Source organism: Hemiscyllium ocellatum, unplaced genomic scaffold (genome assembly GCF_020745735.1).
Source record: "Hemiscyllium ocellatum isolate sHemOce1 unplaced genomic scaffold, sHemOce1.pat.X.cur. scaffold_2053_pat_ctg1, whole genome shotgun sequence".
NCBI classification, from domain to species: domain Eukaryota; kingdom Metazoa; phylum Chordata; class Chondrichthyes; order Orectolobiformes; family Hemiscylliidae; genus Hemiscyllium; species Hemiscyllium ocellatum.
This window is the reverse complement of record NW_026867959.1, coordinates 37,427-56,019: the sequence shown is the minus strand read 5'-3', so window position 1 is coordinate 56,019 and position 18,593 is coordinate 37,427. Positions and strand designations below refer to the sequence as shown.

Sequence of the window (18,593 nt, the reverse complement as noted above, 5' to 3'; positions counted from 1 at the left end):
CACATCATACCGTGCAGCATAGTTTCAGTCACTGTGTCTGTTTTGCAGAATAAGAGTCCCAAAGAATGTTCTCCAGCCTAAAAGCGGAGGTAGCATTACAATCCGAGAACGACAGATCACAGTGTGAGGATGCTCTGACCTCGGGGCCAGTTCGAGATGCCACTTTCCTTGCCTTTTACCTAAACCGTGCAATTGGCTGCAGGGATGTTCACACCTGGACATGAGCCACATCGATACAACTGAGTTGGAAACCTGCGTGGGAATCGACGAGAAGCGACTCAATAAATCTTGCTAAATTCCATGGTGCTTATTAGAAATGCAGTTTCTGTTCACCTCAATTTAAAAGGCAGTTTTTGAACATAGTAACTGAAATCAAAAGCTAATTATCTCACCCCACCCCCCACTCCGGGAGAGGTGCTAACTGCACTTGATTGCTTTTTGTTCTCGATGTGAAGAGCTCTCACGCCTGAGTCACCTTCACGCCTCTTGTTGCTGAGTGACTCCAAAAGAAGGAGTTTCACCAGAGCTGCAACTGCCTCACTTTCCCAGTCGCTCTCCCCGTTGACATTTTCCTGCTCATCAGTGATTTAAAGAAAAGCAAAAGGATGCGATGTTATTCTGCAGCCTCTTTGTCGATTCCTCCGTTTAAATTCCAACATGGCTTAGATCTCGGGGCGCACCTTAATACTAGCTTTGAAAGCACAGGTCCAGAGCTTCCTCTGAGAGTGCAATTTCTTTCATTGCTGTTGCTGATTGAATGAGTCGCTAACGTGCGAACTGCTCCAAAACATGATTCAGGACCTCTGGTGCCAATTCTCGCACTTTGAATAACGACAGACAGCTTCCAAATGAGGCCTTTCAGATACGACTTTGGGGTACATTTGGCAGACAGAATAGTTCAGGAATCCGTGGTGCACTGTGACACCAGCGCATCACCTTCTTCCCTGTCTTTGAACCGGGCCGCCTCAGCAAGGAATGCAAATGCAGTATTGCTCTTCGTGGAAGGATCGGTAAGTACACTCTCCAACTGAATGGCACATGATCAGAAGCAGTTTGTAGAATATCTTTACAATGCTCTGCACAGTAATCAAATGGAAATGCATTGCATTTCACTACGAGAGCAGATTTGTTCAAGCAAATTCGAAGGCAGGTTTGCAGATGGGAAAGCAAGCAGGAAAGCTCCGTTCTTGTCCATGTAAAAGGCTGCAGATGAAGAACAAAACAGTTTCGACCGCGGGAACCTATCTTGCGGAAGGTGAACGTGCTGATCACTATGCTACAGAAACAAGCCCACAGCCGCCCCGCTGCAGCTCAGTGGTATCCGACACTGAAAGTTGAAGACATTCTACCTTTCACCTTTCTGTTTCCAAATGCTCGTTGTTTCATGGGAGTTGTTTAATTTTGGCTGTGTGGTATGCATGGACGAGATACACCGAAGTATCTGTTTTCACCCGGTGTAGCCCAATAACGTTGTGTTGCTTACACCAGCTTTAAAAGGATAACTTTTTAGCCGAGATGGCCGTCGCAGTCTGTGGCACAATCTTTAGTCTGTTCGACTGCTCACTGGAAAGGTAGTATTGTGAAACACTGCAGAAACGAAGGACTTCCTTACTTTTGCTCCGACTGACCATACTCTGTGACATTTTCCCAGATTCTCAGTTGAGGAGTTTTTGCAGCTGGAAATTATCTCAGAAAGCCTGTTAATTCGTAATGTATTGAACGAATCGCAAAACAGAAAACATTTGACACGCAACACAAACAAAACTGGCAAACCAAATGCATTTTCAGATACAGTGAGCATGAATGCTAAATGTGAGACACTCCGAGGGCATGAGCCATAAAGTAATCTCACAACTAACATCAGGGCAATTCCAAACTACTCTTTCAATGATACTTGAGCCTCAGTGCACCACCATATCACAGACAATGCTGAAAAGAGAGAAAGAAAGAACATAATAAGAATAGGCCACAAAAAGTGAATTTCACCAATCACAGTCTCGATTAGATTACCTTTCCCTTCCGGTGTCTCCGGGACGGAAACGAAGGAAATTGGAGAAATTCAATAACATATGACATCAAAATTCATCGGAACGATTTTCCCATTCGCCAGAAAGCCAAGTAACGATGAATCGACTCACCGCAGGACTTTGTTTCACAACAGCGATGAAATAGCAGTCTCCATTCGGTTCCAGTAAAATCTCAACATGCTTGGAACATAAAGCAACAGTAGAGCTGTTCTGCAATTTTCCACGCGGGAGGCGAACACGATCAAGACAGCATAGACAATTTGGCACTTTCCCACTACACATTTAATTCCCCGGGAAGCAAATCAAATTTTTTGTGAACAGAAGTACAGCGGGAATGGAAACGGCATTTTAACAAGCTGTGTCGTTGCAACTGAACAGTAGAAATGGCAGTGGTGGGATTCGAACCCACGCCCCTGTTGAGACTGGAGCCTTAATCCAGCGCCTTAGACCGCTCGGCCACACTACCAGCTGCGCTGCAGCCCCATTTTCTTGCATTTCCAATTGAGCTCCTGCATGACAACAGATGGAAAGTCACGTGAAATGGGTTCCATGATCCCTCTCCGACTCGCACGGCTGCTTGGATGTGCCGGCTACAATATCAATTTCGCAACAAATAATGATAGCTCATCAATCCGGATAAAAATCAATGGTAAGCTGAGGCTATCTTCTCAGACTCTTTTCAGCTACAAATGTATCTGTGAGTGCGTGAGCAAACATGTTCGCTTATGATTTGGTCAAATAACCATGAACTGCTTGACATTACTGCAATTTCGATTCTTACTTTGCTAAATGATTTCACCCATTGCTCGAAACAGGACAACTTTCAAGTTTACACGGAACATGAAACACACCGGACTACAGGGAAAATGCACAAAGCTGAGCAGGCCGTGTTCCACATCATACCGTGCAGCATAGTTTCAGTCACTGTGTCTGTTTTGCAGAATAAGAGTCCCAAAGAATGTTCTCCAGCCTAAAAGCGGAGGTAGCATTACAATCCGAGAACGACAGATCACAGTGTGAGGATGCTCTGACCTCGGGGCCAGTTCGAGATGCCACTTTCCTTGCCTTTTACCTAAACCGTGCAATTGGCTGCAGGGATGTTCACACCTGGACATGAGCCACATCGATACAACTGAGTTGGAAACCTGCGTGGGAATCGACGAGAAGCGACTCAATAAATCTTGCTAAATTCCATGGTGCTTATTAGAAATGCAGTTTCTGTTCACCTCAATTTAAAAGGCAGTTTTTGAACATAGTAACTGAAATCAAAAGCTAATTATCTCACCCCACCCCCACTCCGGGAGAGGTGCTAACTGCACTTGATTGCTTTTTGTTCTCGATGTGAAGAGCTCTCACGCCTGAGTCACCTTCACGCCTCTTGTTGCTGAGTGACTCCAAAAGAAGGAGTTTCACCAGAGCTGCAACTGCCTCACTTTCCCAGTCGCTCTCCCCGTTGACATTTTCCTGCTCATCAGTGATTTAAAGAAAAGCAAAAGGATGCGATGTTATTCTGCAGCCTCTTTGTCGATTCCTCCGTTTAAATTCCAACATGGCTTAGATCTCGGGGCGCACCTTAATACTAGCTTTGAAAGCACAGGTCCAGAGCTTCCTCTGAGAGTGCAATTTCTTTCATTGCTGTTGCTGATTGAATGAGCCGCTAACGTGCGAACTGCTCCAAAACATGATTCAGGACCTCTGGTGCCAATTCTCGCACTTTGAATAACGACAGACAGCTTCCAAATGAGGCCTTTCAGATACGACTTTGGGGTACATTTGGCAGACAGAATAGTTCAGGAATCCGTGGTGCACTGTGACACCAGCGCATCACCTTCTTCCCTGTCTTTGAACCGGGCCGCCTCAGCAAGGAATGCAAATGCAGTATTGCTCTTCGTGGAAGGATCGGTAAGTACACTCTCCAACTGAATGGCACATGATCAGAAGCAGTTTGTAGAATATCTTTACAATGCTCTGCACAGTAATCAAATGGAAATGCATTGCATTTCACTACGAGAGCAGATTTGTTCAAGCAAATTCGAAGGCAGGTTTGCAGATGGGAAAGCAAGCAGGAAAGCTCCGTTCTTGTCCATGTAAAAGGCTGCAGATGAAGAACAAAACAGTTTCGACCGCGGGAACCTATCTTGCGGAAGGTGAACGTGCTGATCACTATGCTACAGAAACAAGCCCACAGCCGCCCCGCTGCAGCTCAGTGGTATCCGACACTGAAAGTTGAAGACATTCTACCTTTCACCTTTCTGTTTCCAAATGCTCGTTGTTTCATGGGAGTTGTTTAATTTTGGCTGTGTGGTATGCATGGACGAGATACACCGAAGTATCTGTTTTCACCCGGTGTAGCCCAATAACGTTGTGTTGCTTACACCAGCTTTAAAAGGATAGCTTTTTAGCCGAGATGGCCGTCGCAGTCTGTGGCACAATCTTTAGTCTGTTCGACTGCTCACTGGAAAGGTAGTATTGTGAAACACTGCAGAAACGAAGGACTTCCTTACTTTTGCTCCGACTGACCATACTCTGTGAAATTTTCCCAGATTCTCAGTTGAGGAGTTTTTGCAGCTGGAAATTATCTCAGAAAGCCTGTTAATTCGTAATGTATTGAACGAATCGCAAAACAGAAAACATTTGACACGCAACACAAACAAAACTGGCAAACCAAATGCATTTTCAGATACAGTGAGCATGAATGCTAAATGTGAGACACTCCGAGGGCATGAGCCATGAAGTAATCTCACAACTAACATCAGGGCAATTCCAAACTACTCTTTCAATGATACTTGAGCCTCAGTGCACCACCATATCACAGACAATGCTGAAAAGAGAGAAAGAAAGAACATAATAAGAATAGGCCACAAAAAGTGAATTTCACCAATCACAGTCTCGATTAGATTACCTTTCCCTTCCGGTGTCTCCGGGACGGAAACGAAGGAAATTGGAGAAATTCAATAACATATGACATCAAAATTCATCGGAACGATTTTCCCATTCGCCAGAAAGCCAAGTAACGATGAATCGACTCACCGCAGGACTTTGTTTCACAACAGCGATGAAATAGCAGTCTCCATTCGGTTCCAGTAAAATCTCAACATGCTTGGAACATAAAGCAACAGTAGAGCTGTTCTGCAATTTTCCACGCGGAGGCAAACACGATCAAGACAGCATAGACAATTTGGCACTTTCCCACTACACATTTAATTCCCCGGGAAGCAAATCAAATTTTTTAGTGAACAGAAGTACAGCGGGAATGGAAACGGCATTTTAACAAGCTGCGTCGTTGCAACTGAGCAGTTGAAATGGCAGTGGTGGTATTCGAACCCACGCCCCGGTCGAGACAGGAGCCTTAATCCAGCGCCTTAGACCGCTCGGCCACACTACCAGCTGCGCTACAACCGCATTTTCTTGCATTTCCAATTGAGCTCCTGCATGACAACAGATGGAAAGTCACGTGAAATGGGTTCCATGATTCCTCTCCGACTCGCACGGCTGCTTGGATGTGCCGGCTACAATATCAATTTCGCAACAAATAATGATAGCTCATCAATCCGGATAAAAATCAATGGTAAGCTGAGGCTATCTTCTCAGACTCTTTTCAGCTACAAATGTATCTGTGAGTGCGTGAGCAAACATGTTCGCTTATGATTTGGTCAAATAACCATGAACTGCTTGACATTACTGCAATTTCGATTCTTACTTTGCTAAATGATTTCACCCATTGCTCGAAACAGGACAACTTTCACGTTTACACGGAACATGAAACACACCGGACAAGAGATACTTGAGCCTCAGTGCACCACCATATCACAGACAATGCTGAAAAGAGAGAAAGAAAGAACATAACACGTTGTGTTGCTTACACCAGCTTTAAAAGGATAGCTTTTTAGCCGAGATGGCCGTCGCAGTCTGTGGCACAATCTTTAGTCTGTTCGACTGCTCACTGGAAAGGTAGTATTGTGAAACACTGCAGAAACGAAGGACTTCCTTACTTTTGCTCCGACTGACCATACTCTGGGAAATTTTCCCAGATTCTCAGTTGAGGAGTTTTTGCAGCTGGAAATTATCTCAGAAAGCTTGTTAATTCGTAATGTATTGAACGAATCGCAAAACAGAAAACATTTGACACGCAACACAAACAAAACTGGCAAACCAAATGCATTTTCAGATACAGTGAGCATGAATGCTAAATGTGAGACACTCCGAGGGCATGAGCCATAAAGTAATCTCACAACTAACATCAGGGCAATTCCAAACTACTCTTTCAATGATACTTGAGCCTCAGTGCACCACCATATCACAGACAATGCTGAAAAGAGAGAAAGAAAGAATAATAAGAATAGGCCACAAAAAGTGAATTTCACCAATCACAGTCTCGATTAGATTACCTTTCCCTTCCGGTGTCTCCGGGACGGAAACGAAGGAAATTGGAGAAATTCAATAACATATGACAACAAAATTCATCGGAACGATTTTCCCATTCGCCAGAAAGCCAAGTAACGATGAATCGACTCACCGCAGGACTTTGTTTCACAACAGCGATGAAATAGCAGTCTCCATTCGGTTCCAGTAAAATCTCAACATGCTTGGAACATAAAGCAACAGTAGAGCTGTTCTGCAATTTTCCACGCGGGAAGCGAACACGATCAAGACAGCATAGACAATTTGGCACTTTCCCACTACACATTTAATTCCCCGGGAAGCAAATCAAATTTTTTGTGAACAGAAGTACAGCGGGAATGGAAACGGCATTTTAACAAGCTGTGTCGTTGCAACTGAACAGTAGAAATGGCAGTGGTGGGATTCGAACCCACGCCCCTGTCGAGACTGGAGCCTTAATCCAGTGCCTTAGACCGCTCGGCCACACTACCAGCTGCGCTGCAGCGCCATTTTCTTGCATTTCCAATTGAGCTCCTGCATGACAACAGATGGAAAGTCACGTGAAATGGGTTCCATGATCCCTCTCCGACTCGCACGGCTGCTTGGATGTGCCGGCTACAATATCAATTTCGCAACAAATAATGATAGCTCATCAATCCGGATAAAAATCAATGGTAAGCTGAGGCTATCTTCTCAGACTCTTTTCAGCTACAAATGTATCTGTGAGTGCGTGAGCAAACATGTTCGCTTATGATTTGGTCAAATAACCATGAACTGCTTGACATTACTGCAATTTCGATTCTTACTTTGCTAAATGATTTCACCCATTGCACGAAACAGGACAACTTTCACGTTTACACGGAACATGAAACACACCGGACAAGAGATATTGAGCCTCAGTGCACCACCATATCACAGACAATGCTGAAAAGAGAGAAAGAAAGAACATAACACGTTGTGTTGCTTACACCAGCTTTAAAAGGATAGCTTTTTAGCCGAAATGGCCGTCGCAGTCTGTGGCACAATCTTTAGTCTGTTCGACTGCTCACTGGAAAGGTAGTATTGTGAAACACTGCAGAAACGAAGGACTTCCTTACTTTTGCTCCGACTGACCATACTCTGTGAAATTTTCCCAGATTCTCAGTTGAGGAGTTTTTGCAGCTGGAAATTATCTCAGAAAGCCTGTTAATTCGTAATGTATTGAACGAATCGCAAAACAGAAAACATTTGACACGCAACACAAACAAAACTGGCAAACCAAATGCATTTTCAGATACAGTGAGCATGAATGCTAAATGTGAGACACTCCGAGGGCATGAGCCATAAAGTAATCTCACAACTAACATCAGGGCAATTCCAAACTACTCTTTCAATGATACTTGAGCCTCAGTGCACCACCATATCACAGACAATGCTGAAAAGAGAGAAAGAAAGAACATAATAAGAATAGGCCACAAAAAGTGAATTTCACCAATCACAGTCTCGATTAGATTACCTTTCCCTTCCGGTGTCTCCGGGACGGAAACGAAGGAAATTGGAGAAATTCAATAACATATGACATCAAAATTCATCGGAACGATTTTCCCATTCGCCAGAAAGCCAAGTAACGATGAATCGACTCACCGCAGGACTTTGTTTCACAACAGCGATGAAATAGCAGTCTCCATTCGGTTCCAGTAAAATCTCAACATGCTTGGAACATAAAGCAACAGTAGAGCTGTTCTGCAATTTTCCACGCGGAGGCAAACACGATCAAGACAGCATAGACAATTTGGCACTTTCCCACTACACATTTAATTCCCCGGGAAGCAAATCAAATTTTTATGTGAACAGAAGTACAGCGGGAATGGAAACGTCATTTTAACAAGCTGCGTCGTTGCAACTGAGCAGTTGAAATGGCAGTGGTGGTATTCGAACCCACGCCCCGGTCGAGACAGGAGCCTTAATCCAGCGCCTTAGACCGCTCGGCCACACTACCAGCTGCGCTACAACCGCATTTTCTTGCATTTCCAAATGAGCTCCTGCATGACAACAGATGGAAAGTCACGTGAAATGGGTTCCATGATTCCTCTCCGACTCGCACGGCTGCTTGGATGTGCCGGCTACAATATCAATTTCGCAACAAATAATGATAGCTCATCAATCCGGATAAAAATCAATGGTAAGCTGAGGCTATCTTCTCAGACTCTTTTCAGCTACAAATGTATCTGTGAGTGCGTGAGCAAACATGTTCGCTTATGATTTGGTCAAATAACCATGAACTGCTTGACATTACTGCAATTTCGATTCTTACTTTGCTAAATGATTTCACCCATTGCTCGAAACAGGACAACTTTCACGTTTACACGGAACATGAAACACACCGGACAAGAGATACTTGAGCCTCAGTGCACCACCATATCACAGACAATGCTGAAAAGAGAGAAAGAAAGAACATAACACGTTGTGTTGCTTACACCAGCTTTAAAAGGATAGCTTTTTAGCCGAGATGGCCGTCGCAGTCTGTGGCACAATCTTTAGTCTGTTCGACTGCTCACTGGAAAGGTAGTATTGTGAAACACTGCAGAAACGAAGGACTTCCTTACTTTTGCTCCGACTGACCATACTCTGGGAAATTTTCCCAGATTCTCAGTTGAGGAGTTTTTGCAGCTGGAAATTATCTCAGAAAGCTTGTTAATTCGTAATGTATTGAACGAATCGCAAAACAGAAAACATTTGACACGCAACACAAACAAAACTGGCAAACCAAATGCATTTTCAGATACAGTGAGCATGAATGCTAAATGTGAGACACTCCGAGGGCATGAGCCATAAAGTAATCTCACAACTAACATCAGGGCAATTCCAAACTACTCTTTCAATGATACTTGAGCCTCAGTGCACCACCATATCACAGACAATGCTGAAAAGAGAGAAAGAAAGAACATAATAAGAATAGGCCACAAAAAGTGAATTTCACCAATCACAGTCTCGATTAGATTACCTTTCCCTTCCGGTGTCTCCGGGACGGAAACGAAGGAAATTGGAGAAATTCAATAACATATGACAACAAAATTCATCGGAACGATTTTCCCATTCGCCAGAAAGCCAAGTAACGATGAATCGACTCACCGCAGGACTTTGTTTCACAACAGCGATGAAATAGCAGTCTCCATTCGGTTCCAGTAAAATCTCAACATGCTTGGAACATAAAGCAACAGTAGAGCTGTTCTGCAATTTTCCACGCGGGAAGCGAACACGATCAAGACAGCATAGACAATTTGGCACTTTCCCACTACACATTTAATTCCCCGGGAAGCAAATCAAATTTTTTTGTGAACAGAAGTACAGCGGGAATGGAAACGGCATTTTAACAAGCTGTGTCGTTGCAACTGAACAGTAGAAATGGCAGTGGTGGTATTCGAACCCACGCCCCTGTTGAGACTGGAGCCTTAATCCAGCGCCTTAGACCGCTCGGCCACACTACCAGCTGCGCTGCAGCCCCATTTTCTTGCATTTCCAATTGAGCTCCTGCATGACAACAGATGGAAAGTCACGTGAAATGGGTTCCATGATCCCTCTCCGACTCGCACGGCTGCTTGGATGTGCCGGCTACAATATCAATTTCGCAACAAATAATGATAGCTCATCAATCCGGATAAAAATCAATGGTAAGCAGAGGCTATCTTCTCAGACTCTTTTCAGCTACAAATGTATCTGTGAGTGCGTGAGCAAACATGTTCGCTTATGATTTGGTCAAATAATCATGAACTGCTTGACATTACTGCAATTTCGATTCTTACTTTGCTAAATGATTTCACCCATTGCTCGAAACAGGACAACTTTCACGTTTACACGGAACATGAAACACACCGGACTACAGGGAAAATGCACAAAGCTGAGCAGGCCGTGTTCCACATCATACCGTGCAGCATAGTTTCAGTCACTGTGTCTGTTTTGCAGAATAAGAGTCCCAAAGAATGTTCTCCAGCCTAAAAGCGGAGGTAGCATTACAATCCGAGAACGACAGATCACAGTGTGAGGATGCTCTGACCTCGGGGCCAGTTCGAGATGCCACTTTCCTTGCCTTTTACCTAAACCGTGCAATTGGCTGCAGGGATGTTCACACCTGGACATGAGCCACATCGATACAACTGAGTTGGAAACCTGCGTGGGAATCGACGAGAAGCGACTCAATAAATCTTGCTAAATTCCATGGTGCTTATTAGAAATGCAGTTTCTGTTCACCTCAATTTAAAAGGCAGTTTTTGAACATAGTAACTGAAATCAAAAGCTAATTATCTCACCCCACCCCCCACTCCGGGAGAGGTGCTAACTGCACTTGATTGCTTTTTGTTCTCGATGTGAAGAGCTCTCACGCCTGAGTCACCTTCACGCCTCTTGTTGCTGAGTGACTCCAAAAGAAGGAGTTTCACCAGAGCTGCAACTGCCTCACTTTCCCAGTCGCTCTCCCCGTTGACATTTTCCTGCTCATCAGTGATTTAAAGAAAACCAAAAGGATGCGATGTTATTCTGCAGCCTCTTTGTCGATTCCTCCGTTTAAATTCCAACATGGCTTAGATCTCGGGGCGCACCTTAATACTAGCTTTGAAAGCACAGGTCCAGAGCTTCCTCTGAGAGTGCAATTTCTTTCATTGCTGTTGCTGATTGAATGAGTCGCTAACGTGCGAACTGCTCCAAAACATGATTCAGGACCTCTGGTGCCAATTCTCGCACTTTGAATAACGACAGACAGCTTCCAAATGAGGCCTTTCAGATACGACTTTGGGGTACATTTGGCAGACAGAATAGTTCAGGAATCCGTGGTGCACTGTGACACCAGCGCATCACCTTCTTCCCTGTCTTTGAACCGGGCCGCCTCAGCAAGGAATGCAAATGCAGTATTGCTCTTCGTGGAAGGATCGGTAAGTACACTCTCCAACTGAATGGCACATGATCAGAAGCAGTTTGTAGAATATCTTTACAATGCTCTGCACAGTAATCAAATGGAAATGCATTGCATTTCACTACGAGAGCAGATTTGTTCAAGCAAATTCGAAGGCAGGTTTGCAGATGGGAAAGCAAGCAGGAAAGCTCCGTTCTTGTCCATGCAAAAGGCTGCAGATGAAGAACAAAACAGTTTCGACCGCGGGAACCTATCTTGCGGAAGGTGAACGTGCTGATCAATATGCTACAGAAACAAGCCCACAGCCGCCCCGCTGCAGCTCAGTGGTATCCGACACTGAAAGTTGAAGACATTCTACCTTTCACCTTTCTGTTTCCAAATGCTCGTTGTTTCATGGGAGTTGTTTAATTTTGGCTGTGTGGTATGCATGGACGAGATACACCGAAGTATCTGTTTTCACCCGGTGTAGCCCAATAACGTTGTGTTGTTTACACCAGCTTTAAAAGGATAACTTTTTAGCCGAGATGGCCGTCGCAGTCTGTGGCACAATCTTTAGTCTGTTCGACTGCTCACTGGAAAGGTAGTATTGTGAAACACTGCAGAAACGAAGGACTTCCTTACTTTTGCTCCGACTGACCATACTCTGTGAAATTTTCCCAGATTCTCAGTTGAGGAGTTTTTGCAGCTGGAAATTATCTCAGAAAGCCTGTTAATTCGTAATGTATTGAACGAATCGCAAAACAGAAAACATTTGACACGCAACACAAACAAAACTGGCAAACCAAATGCATTTTCAGATACAGTGAGCATGAATGCTAAATGTGAGACACTCCGAGGGCATGAGCCATAAAGTAATCTCACAACTAACATCAGGGCAATTCCAAACTACTCTTTCAATGATACTTGAGCCTCAGTGCACCACCATATCACAGACAATGCTGAAAAGAGAGAAAGAAAGAACATAATAAGAATAGGCCACAAAAAGTGAATTTCACCAATCACAGTCTCGATTAGATTACCTTTCCCTTCCGGTGTCTCCGGGACGGAAACGAAGGAAATTGGAGAAATTCAATAACATATGACATCAAAATTCATCGGAACGATTTTCCCATTCGCCAGAAAGCCAAGTAACGATGAATCGACTCACCGCAGGACTTTGTTTCACAACAGCGATGAAATAGCAGTCTCCATTCGGTTCCAGTAAAATCTCAACATGCTTGGAACATAAAGCAACAGTAGAGCGGTTCTGCAATTTTCCACGCGGGAGGCGAACACGATCAAGACAGCATAGACAATTTGGCACTTTCCCACTACACATTTAATTCCCCGGGAAGCAAATCAAATTTTTTTGTGAACAGAAGTACAGCGGGAATGGAAACGGCATTTTAACCAGCGATGTCGTTGCAACTGAACAGTAGAAATGGCAGTGGTGGGATTCGAACCCACGCCCCTGTCGAGACGGGAGCCTTAATCCAGCGCCTTAGACCGCTCGGCCACACTACCAGCTGCGCTGCAGCGCCATTTTCTTGCATTTCCAATTGAGCTCCTGCATGACAACAGATGGAAAGTCACGTGAAATGGGTTCCATGATCCCTCTCCGACTCGCACGGCTGCTTGGATGTGCCGGCTACAATATCAATTTCGCAACAAATAATGATAGCTCATCAATCCGGATAAAAATCAATGGTAAGCTGAGGCTATCTTCTCAGACTCTTTTCAGCTACAAATGTATCTGTGAGTGCGTGAGCAAACATGTTCGCTTATGATTTGGTCAAATAACCATGAACTGCTTGACATTACTGCAATTTCGATTCTTACTTTGCTAAATGATTTCACCCATTGCTCGAAACAGTACAACTTTCACGTTTACACGGAACATGAAACACACCGGACAAGAGATATTGAGCCTCAGTGCACCACCATATCACAGACAATGCTGAAAAGAGAGAAAGAAAGAACATAACACGTTGTGTTGCTTACACCAGCTTTAAAAGGATAGCTTTTTAGCAGAAATGGCCGTCGCAGTCTGTGGCACAATCTTTAGTCTGTTCGACTGCTCACTGGAAAGGTAGTATTGTGAAACACTGCAGAAACGAAGGACTTCCTTACTTTTGCTCCGACTGACCATACTCTGTGAAATTTTCCCAGATTCTCAGTTGAGGAGTTTTTGCAGCTGGAAATTATCTCAGAAAGCCTGTTAATTCGTAATGTATTGAACGAATCGCAAAACAGAAAACATTTGACACGCAACACAAACAAAACTGGCAAACCAAATGCATTTTCAGATACAGTGAGCATGAATGCTAAATGTGAGACACTCCGAGGGCATGAGCCATAAAGTAATCTCACAACTAACATCAGGGCAATTCCAAACTACTCTTTCAATGATACTTGAGCCTCAGTGCACCACCATATCACAGACAATGCTGAAAAGAGAGAAAGAAAGAACATAATAAGAATAGGCCACAAAAAGTGAATTTCACCAATCACAGTCTCGATTAGATTACCTTTCCCTTCCGGTGTCTCCGGGACGGAAACGAAGGAAATTGGAGAAATTCAATAACATATGACAACAAAATTCATCGGAACGATTTTCCCATTCGCCAGAAAGCCAAGTAACGATGAATCGACTCACCGCAGGACTTTGTTTCACAACAGCGATGAAATAGCAGTCTCCATTCGGTTCCAGTAAAATCTCAACATGCTTGGAACATAAAGCAACAGTAGAGCTGTTCTGCAATTTTCCACGCGGGAAGCGAACACGATCAAGACAGCATAGACAATTTGGCACTTTCCCACTACACATTTAATTCCCCGGGAAGCAAATCAAATTTTTTTGTGAACAGAAGTACAGCGGGAATGGAAACGGCATTTTAACAAGCTGTGTCGTTGCAACTGAACAGTAGAAATGGCAGTGGTGGGATTCGAACCCACGCCCCTGTCGAGACTGGAGCCTTAATCCAGCGCCTTAGACCGCTCGGCCACACTACCAGCTGCGCTGCAGCGCCATTTTCTTGCATTTCCAATTGAGCTCCTGCATGACAACAGATGGAAAGTCACGTGAAATGGGTTCCATGATCCCTCTCCGACTCGCACGGCTGCTTGGATGTGCCGGCTACAATATCAATTTCGCAACAAATAATGATAGCTCATCAATCCGGATAAAAATCAATGGTAAGCTGAGGCTATCTTCTCAGACTCTTTTCAGCTACAAATGTATCTGTGAGTGCGTGAGCAAACATGTTCGCTTATGATTTGGTCAAATAACCATGAACTGCTTGACATTACTGCAATTTCGATTCTTACTTTGCTAAATGATTTCACCCATTGCACGAAACAGGACAACTTTCACGTTTACACGGAACATGAAACACACCGGACAAGAGATATTGAGCCTCAGTGCACCACCATATCACAGACAATGCTGAAAAGAGAGAAAGAAAGAACATAACACGTTGTGTTGCTTACACCAGCTTTAAAAGGATAGCTTTTTAGCCGAAATGGCCGTCGCAGTCTGTGGCACAATCTTTAGTCTGTTCGACTGCTCACTGGAAAGGTAGTATTGTGAAACACTGCAGAAACGAAGGACTTCCTTACTTTTGCTCCGACTGACCATACTCTGTGAAATTTTCCCAGATTCTCAGTTGAGGAGTTTTTGCAGCTGGAAATTATCTCAGAAAGCCTGTTAATTCGTAATGTATTGAACGAATCGCAAAACAGAAAACATTTGACACGCAACACAAACAAAACTGGCAAACCAAATGCATTTTCAGATACAGTGAGCATGAATGCTAAATGTGAGACACTCCGAGGGCATGAGCCATAAAGTAATCTCACAACTAACATCAGGGCAATTCCAAACTACTCTTTCAATGATACTTGAGCCTCAGTGCACCACCATATCACAGACAATGCTGAAAAGAGAGAAAGAAAGAACATAATAAGAATAGGCCACAAAAAGTGAATTTCACCAATCACAGTCTCGATTAGATTACCTTTCCCTTCCGGTGTCTCCGGGACGGAAACGAAGGAAATTGGAGAAATTCAATAACATATGACATCAAAATTCATCGGAACGATTTTCCCATTCGCCAGAAAGCCAAGTAACGATGAATCGACTCACCGCAGGACTTTGTTTCACAACAGCGATGAAATAGCAGTCTCCATTCGGTTCCAGTAAAATCTCAACATGCTTGGAACATAAAGCAACAGTAGAGCTGTTCTGAAATTTTCCACGCGGGAGGCGAACACGATCAAGACAGCATAGACAATTTGGCACTTTCCCACTACACGTTTAATTCCCCGGGAAGCAAATCAAATTTTTATGTGAACAGAAGTACAGCGGGAATGGAAACGGCATTTTAACAAGCTGTGTCGCTGCAACTGAACAGTAGAAATGGCAGTGGTGGGATTCGAACCCACGCCCCTGTTGAGACTGGGGCCTTAATCCAGCGCCTTAGACCGCTCGGCCACAGTACCAGCTGCGCTGCTGCCCCATTTTCTTGCATTTCCAATTGAGCTCCTGCATGACAACAGATGGAAAGTCACGTGAAATGGGTTCCATGATCCCTCTCCGACTCGCACGGCTGCTTGGATGTGCCGCAACAAATAATGATAGCTCATCAATCCGGATAAAAATCAATGGTAAGCTGAGGCTATCTTCTCAGACTCTTTTCAGCTACAAATGTATCTGTGAGTGCGTGAGCAAACATGTTCGCTTATGATTTGGTCAAATAACCTTGAACTGCTTGACATTACTGCAATTTCGATTCTTACTTTGCTAAATGATTTCACCCATTGCTCGAAACAGGACAACTTTCACGTTTACACGGAACATGAAACACACCGGACTACAGGGAAAATGCACAAAGCTGAGCAGGCCGTGTTCCACATCATACGGTGCAGCATAGTTTCAGTCACTGTGTCTGTTTTGCAGAATAAGAGTCCCAAAGAATGTTCTCCAGCCTAAAATCGGAGGTAGCATTACAATCCGAGAACGACAGATCACAGTGTGAGGATGCTCTGACCTCGGGGCCAGTTCGAGATGCCACTTTCCTTGCCTTTTACCTAAACCGTGCAATTGGCTGCAGGGATGTTCACACCTGGACATGAGCCACATCGATACAACTGAGTTGGAAACCTGCGTGGGAATCGACGAGAAGCGACTCAATAAATCTTGCTAAATTCCATGGTGCTTATTAGAAATGCAGTTTCTGTTCACCTCAATTTAAAAGGCAGTTTTTGAACATAGTAATTGAAATCAAAAGCTAATTATCTCACCCCACACCCCACTCCGGGAGAGGTGCTAACTGCACTTGATTGCTTTTTGTTCTCGATGTGAAGAGCTCTCACGCCTGAGTCACCTTCACGCCTCTTGTTGCTGAGTGACTCCAAAAGAAGGAGTTTCACCAGAGCTGCAACTGCCTCACTTTCCCAGTCGCTCTCCCCGTTGACATTTTCCTGCTCATCAGTGATTTAAAGAAAAGCAAAAGGATGCGATGTTATTCTGCAGCCTCTTTGTCGATTCCTCCGTTTAAATTCCAACATGGCTTAGATCTCGGGGCGCACCTTAATACTAGCTTTGAAAGCACAGGTCCAGAGCTTCCTCTGAGAGTGCAATTTCTTTCATTGCTGTTGCTGATTGAATGAGTCGCTAACGTGCGAACTGCTCCAAAACATGATTCAGGACCTCTGGTGCCAATTCTCGCACTTTGAATAACGACAGACAGCTTCCAAATGAGGCCTTTCAGATACGACTTTGGGGTACATTTGGCAGACAGAATAGTTCAGGAATCCGTGGTGCACTGTGACACCAGCGCATCACCTTCTTCCCTGTCTTTGAACCGGGCCGCCTCAGCAAGGAATGCAAATGCAGTATTGCTCTTCGTGGAAGGATCGGTAACTACACTCTCCAACTGAATGGCACATGATCAGAAGCAGTTTGTAGAATATCTTTACAATGCTCTGCACAGTAATCAAATGGAAATGCATTGCATTTCACTACGAGAGCAGATTTGTTCAAGCAAATTCGAAGGCAGGTTTGCAGATGGGAAAGCAAGCAGGAAAGCTCCGTTCTTGTCCATGTAAAAGGTTGCAGATGAAGAACAAAACAGTTTCGACCGCGGGAACCTATCTTGCGGAAGGTGAACGTGCTGATCACTATGCTACAGAAACAAGCCCACAGCCGCCCCTGCTGCAGCTCAGTGGTATCCGACACTGAAAGTTGAAGACATTCTACCTTTCACCTTTCTGTTTCCAAATGCTCGTTGTTTCATGGGAGTTGTTTAATTTTGGCTGTGTGGTATGCATGGACGAGATACACCGAAGTATCTGTGTTCACCCGGTGTAGCCCAATAACGTTGTGTTGCTTACACCAGCTTTAAAAGGATAGCTTTTTAGCCGAGATGGCCGTCGCAGTCTGTGGCACAATCTTTAGTCTGTTCGACTGCTCACTGGAAAGGTAGTATTGTGAAACACTGCAGAAACGAAGGACTTCCTTACTTTTGCTCCGACTGACCATACTCTGTGAAATTTTCCCAGATTCTCAGTTGAGGAGTTTTTGCAGCTGGAAATTATCTCAGAAAGCCTGTTAATTCGTAATGTATTGAACGAATCGCAAAACAGAAAACATTTGACACGCAACACAAACAAAACTGGCAAACCAAATGCATTTTCAGATACAGTGAGCATGAATGCTAAATGTGAGACACTCCGAGGGCATGAGCCATAAAGTAATCTCACAACTAACATCAGGGCAATTCCAAACTACTCTTTCAATGATACTTGAGCCTCAGTGCACCACCATATCACAGACAATGCTGAAAAGAGAGAAAGAAAGAAAATAATAAGAATAGGCCACAAAAAGTGAATTTCACCAATCACAGTCTCGATTAGATTACCTTTCCCTTCCGGTGTCTCCGGGACGGAAACGAAGGAAATTGGAGAAATTCAATAACATATGACATCAAAATTCATCGGAACGATTTTCCCATTCGCCAGAAAGCCAAGTAACGATGAATCGACTCACCGCAGGACTTTGTTTCACAACAGCGATGAAATAGCAGTCTCCATTCGGTTCCAGTAAAATCTCAACATGCTTGGAACATAAAGCAACAGTAGAGCGGTTCTGCAATTTTCCACGCGGGAGGCGAACACGATCAAGACAGCATAGACAATTTGGCACTTTCCCACTACACATTTAATTCCCCGGGAAGCAAATCAAATTCTTTTGTGAACAGAAGTACAGCGGGAATGGAAACGGCATTTTAATAAGCTGCGTCGTTGCAACTGAACAGTAGAAA

General features: G+C 44.1%; 5 non-coding genes across 5 annotated transcripts; all 5 read right to left on the bottom strand.

The window, feature by feature from the left end:
• Positions 1 to 2,411: 2,411 nt before the first annotated feature.
• Positions 2,412 to 2,493, bottom strand: trnal-aag (transfer RNA leucine (anticodon AAG)). Its single transcript has one exon. It is a non-coding gene; the product is annotated as a tRNA-Leu (tRNA).
• A 4,323-nt stretch (positions 2,494 to 6,816) lies between these two features.
• Positions 6,817 to 6,898, bottom strand: trnal-aag (transfer RNA leucine (anticodon AAG)). Its single transcript has one exon. It is a non-coding gene; the product is annotated as a tRNA-Leu (tRNA).
• A 2,894-nt stretch (positions 6,899 to 9,792) lies between these two features.
• On the bottom strand, positions 9,793 to 9,874 carry trnal-aag (transfer RNA leucine (anticodon AAG)). The gene has a single exon. It is a non-coding gene; the product is annotated as a tRNA-Leu (tRNA).
• Positions 9,875 to 12,713: 2,839 nt separating this feature from the next.
• Positions 12,714 to 12,795, bottom strand: trnal-aag (transfer RNA leucine (anticodon AAG)). Its single transcript has one exon. It is a non-coding gene; the product is annotated as a tRNA-Leu (tRNA).
• A 1,406-nt stretch (positions 12,796 to 14,201) lies between these two features.
• Positions 14,202 to 14,283, bottom strand: trnal-aag (transfer RNA leucine (anticodon AAG)). Its single transcript has one exon. It is a non-coding gene; the product is annotated as a tRNA-Leu (tRNA).
• Positions 14,284 to 18,593: the final 4,310 nt, after the last annotated feature.